Consider the following 10,067-nt stretch of genomic DNA (forward strand, 5'->3'; position numbering starts at 1 on the left):
CCTGCTATTGTACCCTGAGATTTAGCCATGAGCATGTGAGTGAGAATCTAATAACTGTGAACAGATCCCCAATTCTGAACAATTGCAGGAAGACGTGACTTCATTTGGGTCAAATGGAAGGACAGTTTTTGTTCAATAAATACAATGATGAAACAGGTTGTCCTGATGGATTCTCAAAGAGGCTTCTTCAGCCTCAGTCAGTGGGGTTGGGGGTTGGAGAAGACCAGAGAAAGAGCTCTACTCCCTTCTGAGTGTGGCATTAAGCCCAGACATTCCAAAGCAAACACATTGGGTCAAAGAACACTTGCTCTACACATACTATCTGTTGAAGCCCATTACTGCTTTAAGCCTCAAACTCCCCACCTGTAAAATGGGGCTTTAAGTACAGACTTCCAGGATGTATATGCAGACTACACAGGATATTGAATGCTTCAAAAGCTCTTGACAAGATTACAGAGCATGGTGTAAAGGGCACATGCATCTTTGGTGACTTTTCACTCCACTCGTTAAGGACAAACACCAGAGCTGACTGAACGCTCCAGGGCCTAGGGATGAACCACAGTTTGATAGCCTTGGGCATCTCAGTTTCAAAGCAGTCTTCCTGAGTTGGTGTCTCTTTGTCATCAAGGACTGGTACCCCCGTGGGACATAGTAGGCCTTGGGAGTCTGCTTACAGGAGAAAAGGGGACAGGACAGGGAGCTTCTGGTAGTGAACCCCCATCTTTGACTGAAAGATGTACGTTTTCAAGAAGGCACCTCTCCCAGGGAGAATACCTCCTTAGAGCAAACTAACAAGTCACCCCAAATCCTCAGCCTGTAGCTTCAGGGTCAAGTTTAACACAGTGTTCTGCTCTCTTTCATGTTAGAATGTATCTGTGCTGCTGAATCTTTCTCCTCCCTTCCTCCCTCCCAGGATCCCATCTTTGTCTCTTATTAAGGGGTCCCACTGACTAAGCCTGCTCCAGTCCCTCTTCCAGCCTACTGCCTGCTTCATTTATCTGGATCACATCAGTTTTTCCTCAAAGCCATCCATGTCTGCCTGCTACCTCGTGAATTAAGTTTCAACCCCTCACCTCACTTTCAAGTCCCTCCATTCTTGATCTTCAATCATTCTTTTCCATGAAACTTGCCTCTCACTGTTTTTTGAAATAGATTGAGCTTTCCTAACCCAGCACCTTTCTTTCTATTCCTTCTGCCATCTCTGCCAGTCTTCCAAAGCTCACCCCAAATGTCATTTTCAGGAGGTATAAACCCTTTGGTCCCATTTCTAGCTAGACCTGGTCTCTCCTGCAGCTTGTCCTTGGCATTGACCACACCTGTCTTATTGGCATCCTTTGGAGTCCATCAGCAGGTTCCAGAGTCAGCATGCTCCAGCATTCAAGAACTGCCCTTACATATCTCTTTCCAGCAGCAGGTTCAGTGAAATCATGTTGGCAGTTTGAGATGAACCACACAGGAGTATTTATGCCAGGGAAATCAGTAAACACTATAAAGGGCTCCTTACTCTCTCAGAGGGCTGGCTTCCCAGCACCCCAGAGATTATCTGTCTATTTCTATTCACTAGACTGTGAGCTTCATTTAGGAAGGTGAGTCCACTGATCTCCCATCAACACTTCATGACATGGGTTGTGTTCATCAGTCACTTTATTTGGTTGAGTGGATTGACTCATGTGAGGAGAGGGCCTGTTGAGGGGCCTGGGATGGGTAAGGGCCTAAGGTGAGGATGACGGGGGGTGGGGTAGGGGTAATGTTAAAGAGCATTTCTGAAAATTATGGCACCAAAAATAACCTTTTCAACTTTAAGATGTCATAAACCAAAATGACTCCGCCATCTTCCGGCTTCCTATTTTTACCTATTTTTACTATGGTTGAAAAATTACAGCAATTATAACTTACTTGTGCTAGGTTAGAGATGGTCACAGAGTCTTTGCTATTCTTCCCATTGAGATATTTCATATGTCTCCTCTTGAATGAGGTGAGGCTCTATGGTGGCTTGGCTAATAGAAAATAGTGGAAATTATGTTGTACTACCTTTTTTAAAAAAAATTGTTTGTTTATGCATACAGAATTGAGGTGCAGGGGCGGTGAGAGGATTCACTAGAGACAGAGTGGGGAGCAGAACAGGCCGGCTGACAAAGTACACTGGTGAGGGGAGCAGGTCAGGAGAGGTCTGCAGCCCATGCAGGTCACCTCTGGGGTGGGCAGGGATCCAAGTCATGCTGAAGTGGCTCCAGCTTCTCAGTGCTGTGCTTTAACCTGCTGCGCCATCAGGGAGGGCCCTGTTGTACTGCTTTTTGACTCCAGGCCATTAGAGTCTTCCTGTCTTGGGACACCTGTTCTGGATACTCTAACCTGCCCCCAAATGAGCTGGGCTACCATGAGCCCATCTTGCTAAGAGGCCATTAAGTGAGCGTCATCAACAAAAGTTCCTGCTGAGACCAGTCTTTCTCACCAAAGCACCAGACATGTTGATGAAGCTATTTCAAACCACCCACTGACCATTCGGATTCTGAATACCTGCCATAAATACCACGAGGAGCAGAAGAATCACTCAGCCTAACCCTGCCTGAATTCCTAATCTAAATATTGCAAGAGATAATGAAAATGTTGTCTTGTTTTCAGAGGATTAGCAGCTGTATTAACTTAGTATGTTTCAGATACTGTGTTGGGCATTTTCTTTGCCTTCTTCCAATCAACCTTCATACCTGTCCTTAAAGAAAAGTAAATATTCCTATTACCTCCTTTTTTCAGATGAGGTAAATGAGATGTAAAGAGATTGAGAACATAGCCCAAGATTACACCTGTGCTGTCCTAGACCCCAGGTCTATGACATCCCAACAGGGCAAGGTTCTGAGGGCTTGAGTCATGCATATCCCGAGTCTAAGACCCATCTAGACCTATGTCGGGGCCTGGATTTCCTGTCCAAACAGGATGGTGCCTTCTCCCAGGGCCTGTGGGGTGCATACCCCAAAGTTGATGCGCAATTGAAGGGTGCAGGTTCAGGGGAGGCCAAGGGGCAGTTCTTTGTGGAAGTATGGTTAGAACTTCAACTGCAGGCTGGGTGTCTGCAAGGGAGCTTTGCAGTGCCGGATAGAGTGTGACGGCACCACAGGAGCAGTGCTGCGGCCCAGGTCAGCTCTCCTAACACTGCCACATTTTATACATTTGAGAGTGGAACTTCACTAGGCCCAAGAATTCTAAATTCAAAACTGGCCCCTCAGGTCTTATACAGGTATACATGTCAAAGTGGGTGCATGGGACATATTTTATCAATAACTTGATTTATAACATTTAAATGGTTGGACATGTGGGCCAGGACTGTCACAGGACATCTCTGAGCTTATTGCTAATAGAACAGTGGAGAAGGGGGAGGGAGGACATACTGAGAGGAGGAATTTTTAAGAACACTGCTAACGCTATTGGACCATGTCAAACTCATTGGGTTCAATGCCAGTGGCTGGAGAGTTGGGCAAATTACTAGATTTAAGGAAACCAGTAGCTTGAGGAGCAGGTGATGGGACCTTCTAGAAGGGAAAGCAAATGCCTCAGGGCATCATTTTGATCGTTAACCAGAAGCTAAGGATGAGGCTGAGGCTAATGGCTGGTGGGGAGCTGAAGGGAGAGGGAGGCGTCCACCTGTCTGTGGGCTCACCTTGGCTGTCTCTAATCCAATAATGAAAACTCACGCTGTCAGCTGCAGCTTTAGGTCCATCTTAGGGGGTCTGTTTGCCTTGCTGCCAACTGACAAGGGGCTGGGCATGGTCAGCAGGGCATGGCTTCCTGGGTGCTGTTGGGGAGGTGTATGTCTTAGGAAATACTGGTTATGATTTAAAGAAAGAATCAAAGAGAAGTAAAAACTGAAAGTGGGAACTTATTTTCAAAATGAGTGTTTTTTGGGGAGAAGGAGTGAGCATGGGGTCCAAAATTTCCCCTGCCTTCTGGGGACCCACGTGGTGGTAAGGCTCTCCTCACAGACCCTGGCCTCCCTCAGGCCAGAGACAAGGTTTCCTGAGAGGGACTTGAGATCTTTTTTTTCCTTCTCCTAATAGGAAATTCTGAGCGCATGAGGTAAACCACGTCTGGGAGAGATGGAATGTGTGGTGTGGACTTGCCAGGGTTTGGGCTCTTGCAGCGTGTCCTGGGGAGGGGCCTGCTGCTTGCATATTTGTTGTTGACTGCTCTCCTCAGAGAGTGGAGAATGGGACAGGTGGGAGAGGTTTTGAGCTCATCCTTCTTGATTTTCTGGTCACTGTGAGTGCTCCATCTGCTGTGGAGAGAGGGGCTCCTCTTAATTTGCAGTGGGGTGCTTAATCCTGCATGAGCACAGAGAAGATTGGGTCTGTCTTGACTGAAGAGACCGCAGTTCAAGGTGTGGAGGTGGTAGAAGCTAGATTACCGAGGAGGAGACCCGGCTGTTGACCCCATCAAAGGCACCTGGAGAGAATCCTGCCTTCTGTTTCTCAACCTCGGAGAGAAGTCTCTCTTGGACCCAAGCCAGTCCAGCACAGGGCCAGGCAGCAGGGGAAAAGCTGCCAATGGAGAAACCTTGCTCCCTCAGGGGAGCTGGGTTGTCCTTTCCAGATGGTGGCTCCCATTTGGTTGGGCCAACAGAGCCAGACCTTTACCCCACTGAGTTGTGTGGGGATTCTGTGGGGCACCACTTTCTCTGATGGGGGCTATGGAGCCCACCCAGAAAACGTTTTTCATTGTACCCATTTTTACAAAAGATTTATTTATTTATGCACGCTAGAAATGGGGTAAGGGCTAGGTGGGTGGGGAGGTGAAAGAATTTACCAGAGACAGTGTGGGGAGCAGAACAGGCAGATCTACTGAAACATACTACTGAGGGGAGCAGCTGGCGGGTCAGGAGAGGTCTGCCACATCATGTGGGTCAGCTCCCTGGTTGGTGATTGAACTTGTGCTGAGATGACTGTGGAGAGCTTCATAGTGCTGCACTTTAATCCTTTGTGCCACCAGAGACGGCCCATTTTACCCATTTTTAACTGCCATTCAGTACACTCCTATTGTTGTGCAGCTATCAGAGATGGAACAGGAAGTCTCATCCCAGGCCCCGGGTCCTGGGAGTCATTCATGGGTTATTGCAACTTCAGGCTTCTTTATGGACCTGAGAAGCAGGATCTCAGAAGGAAAAGCAGACAGGCTGAGAATGGGGGTAAACCAAAGCTATAGTTCAGGACCAGCCTGACCCAGTGATGTCAAGGAGGATGATTCCCCCAGACCCTCTAGTGCAGGTTCTACCCTGTCTTATTTCCATGCCTGCATATCTACTGGCCGAGAGGGTAGAAGTAGGGCTCAGTGCGCCAGGTCATGGTGATCCCCAAAGAAGTATGAGAGGCACTGTTTTATTTCAACCAAACAAGGAGTACCACCTCTTTATTGACTATTTTTTTTAAAGATTTATTTATTTGTGCATACAGAACTGGGGTACAGGGCAGAAGCTCAGGGGCGGCAAGAGGCTTCACCAGAGACAGAGTGGGGAGCAGAACAGGCAGATGGACGAAGTACACTGCTGAGGGGAGCAGCGGGCGGGTCAGGAGAGGTCTGCCGCGCCATGTGGTCACCTCCGGGGCAGGCGGGAATCGAACTCGTGCGGAAGTGGCTTTAGATTCTCAGTGCTGTGCTTTAACCCGCTGCGCCACCAGGGAGGGCCCTTTATTGACTATTTTTAAGAGCAGTGAACCAGTGAGCAGAAATCTCGTTCAGCTTAAGGGCCCGCTGCTTGAAAAGGGTCAGTGGTCTGCTTTCCATAAGTACATTCCCCAACTATCCCAGGCACTAGATGACATTTAAAATACATATATTTTATTTATTTTTGCATAGAACTGGGGTATAGGCTAGAGATGCGGAGTGGGGAGGGGATGGTGAAAGTATTCACCAGAGACAGAGGTGGGAGCAGAACAGGTGGAGCCACTGAAGTACACTGCTGAGGGGAGCAGCAGGTGAGTCAGGAAAGGTCACTGTGCCATGTGGGTCAGCTCTCTGGCCAGGGAAAGAACTCAGGCCAAGGCAGTGGATCTTTGTAGTGGTAGCGCTAAGACTTAATCCCTAGGTCAGCAGGGAGGCCCCTAACTGGCATTTTTTGTAGGTTTTTATGTTTAAATAGGGCAGGTGTTCTTGTGGAAATGAGAGAATGCATACATCAATAGCCCCTGGAATTCTTCACTGTCTGCGGCTAACCTCTGGAGTCCCTCTGCTGTCTAATAACCTTCTGGGATGGTTGCAAGGTTCTGTGCTTGCCCTGTCCACAATGGCAACCACATGTGGCTACTGAACACTTGACATGTGGTTAGTATGACAGAAGAACAGATTTGTAAATTTTATTTCAATTTAATTCAAATTCAAATTTAAACAGCTACATATAGTCACATGTGGCTATTACACTAAACTGTGCAGACCCTGAGCAAAGGAAATACAATCTAGGCATCCTTCCTGTTGCCTCTGGACAAGCTTGTATTTGGGGTCCTGATAGATACAAACGTATACACTCACAGAGGATTGGTGCCAGAAAGAAAGAATGAGTGTTTCTTCTCCACACATTTTCTCTAAGAATCTGACAGTATGTCTCATTCCTGCCCTGCCATTTGCCTGTGATAATGATCTTGACTTCATCAGAGAAGGCAGGAAGAACTAGCAACTCAGAGTTTGCTTCTGTCTGCAGCATTTATGTATGGGACAGTCCCCCACCTTCACCCCTAGCCCCCTGCTTTCCATGACATCTTGCAGGGAGTCCTGTATTTACCCTCTTCTGTCTGGGGGGGGACAGAAACTGAGGACCAGTAGGGTGGATTGTTCTGCCTGAGTGCTACATTGAAAAAGTGGTCAAGTCAGTATTTGACCCCAGTTCCACAGAGGCCTGGACCTGTGGAGCTGGTTTTTTTTTTTTCCTAGAAGGTGTATAGCCCTGAACTTTCTCCACACGCTCAGAGTTCCTGAATGACCACACCATTCACTGGGGATAGTCCAATAGATGTCCCTGAGTTGAGCCTATCAGCGTAGGTTGTTCTCTGCCTCCTTGGGTCTTGTGGTGGTGGTGACCCACGGCAGCTTTTCTAGCACGCGTGCGTGTGTGCATACACAGACACACACAAACACACATGCACACATCCCTGCCTTCCCCACTGTGTGTCTCTTGTTACAAATGACAAAGAATGACGAGAACTGTGGCTCTACACATGTTTACCATTTTCTCCTCTCTCTTCCCTGAATTTCTAGAACTGGATTAAATATAGAAAGAACTTCCTGCCTAAAAGGTGGGAGACACTGGGAAGAGTTGTTCAACTGAGAACTTATTCCCCATAGATGTTTTAAAAAAGCCACTTCTTTAAAAAAAAGGAAAACCCAAAACTCAAAAACTCTCAGTTATAAAATTCACACGTGGACCACTTGAAAAATAGACTAACGAAAAAAAAGAAAGAAAAAAAGTGCATTGTCACACTAGTCGAGTCGTCACTCAACATTTCTTGGTATTTCCTTTCAGTTCTTTCCTCCTGCCTGACGTGCTCTGGTGTAGTCATGACCGTAGATTGTAGGGGAATTATGGGTCATCGTGGGAGAATGTGGAGCCACTGTGAGGTTCAGGGAATCATTTATGTCCCTGCCTTAGAAGCCTGTTGGAGGGAAGGCTACTTTTTAAACTTCCCATCTCGTCACTGAGTACACGTGGTCCTGAGTGACCAAGCCAAACACAAATCACCCACCACTCACTGAGCGCCCCATTTCACCATCCTCCCACCTCACCACCCAGAGGCCATGCGCATGGCTTTGGATGCCAGAGCAATGGCGAAGTGTCTCGAAATGTTCTAAACACTCAACCTCAATGTCCACAGTATTGCTTCATAGTGGAGCTGGGAGAGAGCAGTGTCTGCAACCTAAGACCTCAGGCCAAGTCCAAGCCCCGCCCATCACTTCCTTTGGGCTAAAGATGGTATTTCCGTTTGAGAACGCTTGGGGGGAGGGTTGGTGGTGAGGAATTGGCATAAAAAACAAAAAACAAAAAAACAAAAAAAACACAACTATTTCACCATAGGCAAAAGTTCTATGAAATTCAAAATTCAGTGTCCATAAATAAAGTCTCTTGAAAGACAGCAGCTCTCATTGATTGACATATTCGTCATCACTGACCACTTGTGCTGGAGGATCCTGCAGGAGAATGGTTGGCCAGCAAAGCCTAAAATATTTCTGGTCTGACTTTTAGTGGAAAAGCTAGATCCCCTGCTCTAGCTCAACGGGCCCTAAGTTTGCTGCTGTTCAGAATCACTGGGCAGCTTGAAAAATTTCACGGTTGTCAGGTCCTCCCACAGACTTATGGAATTAGCCTTCAGGATGGGACCCCAGTTTTTTGGAGCCTCTCAGCCCCATCAGCTGTTCGTAGGTGATTCTGATGATCTGCATTTCCGGAGAACCCTGGGGGTGCCCCAGGAGATGGGTGTGTATGGGTCCCCAAGATGAGTCCTGCTGCTCTGCTAAGAGTCACTCTTGGGACCAAATCTCTTGTGTCCTGAGCTGCTGGAGATGTGGGCTCAGTGACCACCTTCCTAGGGAGAGGGTGTCCAGCCCTTCCCAAGAGCATAGCTCAAGGCACCTACTGGGGCAGCCTCTATCCTGCAGCCTCCCTGCTCCTCATGCTTGATGTGCTCTCTGGACAGCACCCAGCCCAGGTCCTCTCTATGTCTCCAGGTCTTTGAGTTTCGGGAATTCTCGAGCTGGACAAGAGCACCGTGGCCCTGTGTTCTGTGCTCTTGGAGGCTTCGCTGCCCTCTAGGCCCCAAACCTCTTGTACCCTCAATTCGTTTCTGGCACCAGAGCTGGAGTCATGAGCCAACAGTACAATGGCTGGAGCCAGTACCATGGGGAGTGGAGAGGAACGAGTTGGAAGGGAGACACCATGAAGCAGGCCTGTTCTGTATCTCTGCTCCCTCCCTGAACCCCTCGGTAACCCCTTGTTACTTTTTACATATTTTTCATTGCTCTCACCTTTCATTTCTGCCCCCTCACCCTTCCTTACTAAACCCAGGGAACTGAGGTGAGTACAACCATGTTCTGATTTACACTTCAGAAAGCTTACGCTCATCTAAAGAGAGCATAGATTTGAGGGGGCAGCCTCACTTGACTTCGTTCTAGAGCCCAAGCTAAAGAATGGTAGCTACCTGCTACAGGTTCTTGTCATGGAAATCACAGCAGCTTCTTTAAAATTTCATGCAAGTTTCTTTAAAATCTCTGGTAGTATCACACTGAGTGCAGAGGCTTATGCAAGGCCACAGGAGGACACAGGAGATCTGGCCCCTAGGGACTGAGGAATGGGGCTGATTTTCTCTGGAAAACCTGACTAAATCTCCTGCTCTCTCTGAGCCAACAAGGATTACTCTTGGATTGTATTTCACAAGTCCTTAAGAAGATGCCAGGGTACAGGAGTGAGATAACCGAAAATGGTTATGACTGATGTCTACCAAACCTCTATCCATTTAACAAATATCCATTGCACATTTGCTCTGTGACCACCCACCATTCCTTCTTGTGGGGTACACATGCCTACTGCAATCAGGCCTAATTTTAAAGCCACTTTTTTCCATTATACAGAAAATAGATCCCCAGGTGATTCTAATATGCAGTCAAGCTTGAAAACCATTGATTTAATCCAAGTCTGGAAAAAATACAAAAGACTCAGGGAAGGAAAGAACCCAAAACTTGGTTCATGAGCCCTGGGAGATGCATCAGACATTTAGGAATTTCTGCTCCTACCATTACCCGGGTTAGCTTAGTCCTCATGGAACTTTCTGCAAGTAGTTGGTGCATATGAAGCAGGAATGGAGGACAGCATGGCAGCCAAGGTGGAAAGAATTATTAAGTGTGGGTGTGACCCACAGAGTTTATAAAACTACCTGGAAGTTTCCTGATCCAAGAATTTTGATCACATCAGCAGTTTGGCTAGTTTTTGTTGTTGTTCTTGTTGTTTTTTTTTTAAAGATTTATTTATTTGTGCATACAGAACTGGGGTACAGGCCAGAGGCTCAGGGGCAGTGAGAGGCTTCACTAGAGACAGAGTGGGG

Source organism: Condylura cristata, unplaced genomic scaffold, assembly GCF_000260355.1.
Source record: "Condylura cristata isolate star-nosed mole 26May11 unplaced genomic scaffold, ConCri1.0 scaffold00022, whole genome shotgun sequence".
In the NCBI taxonomy this organism is placed as follows: domain Eukaryota; kingdom Metazoa; phylum Chordata; class Mammalia; order Eulipotyphla; family Talpidae; genus Condylura; species Condylura cristata.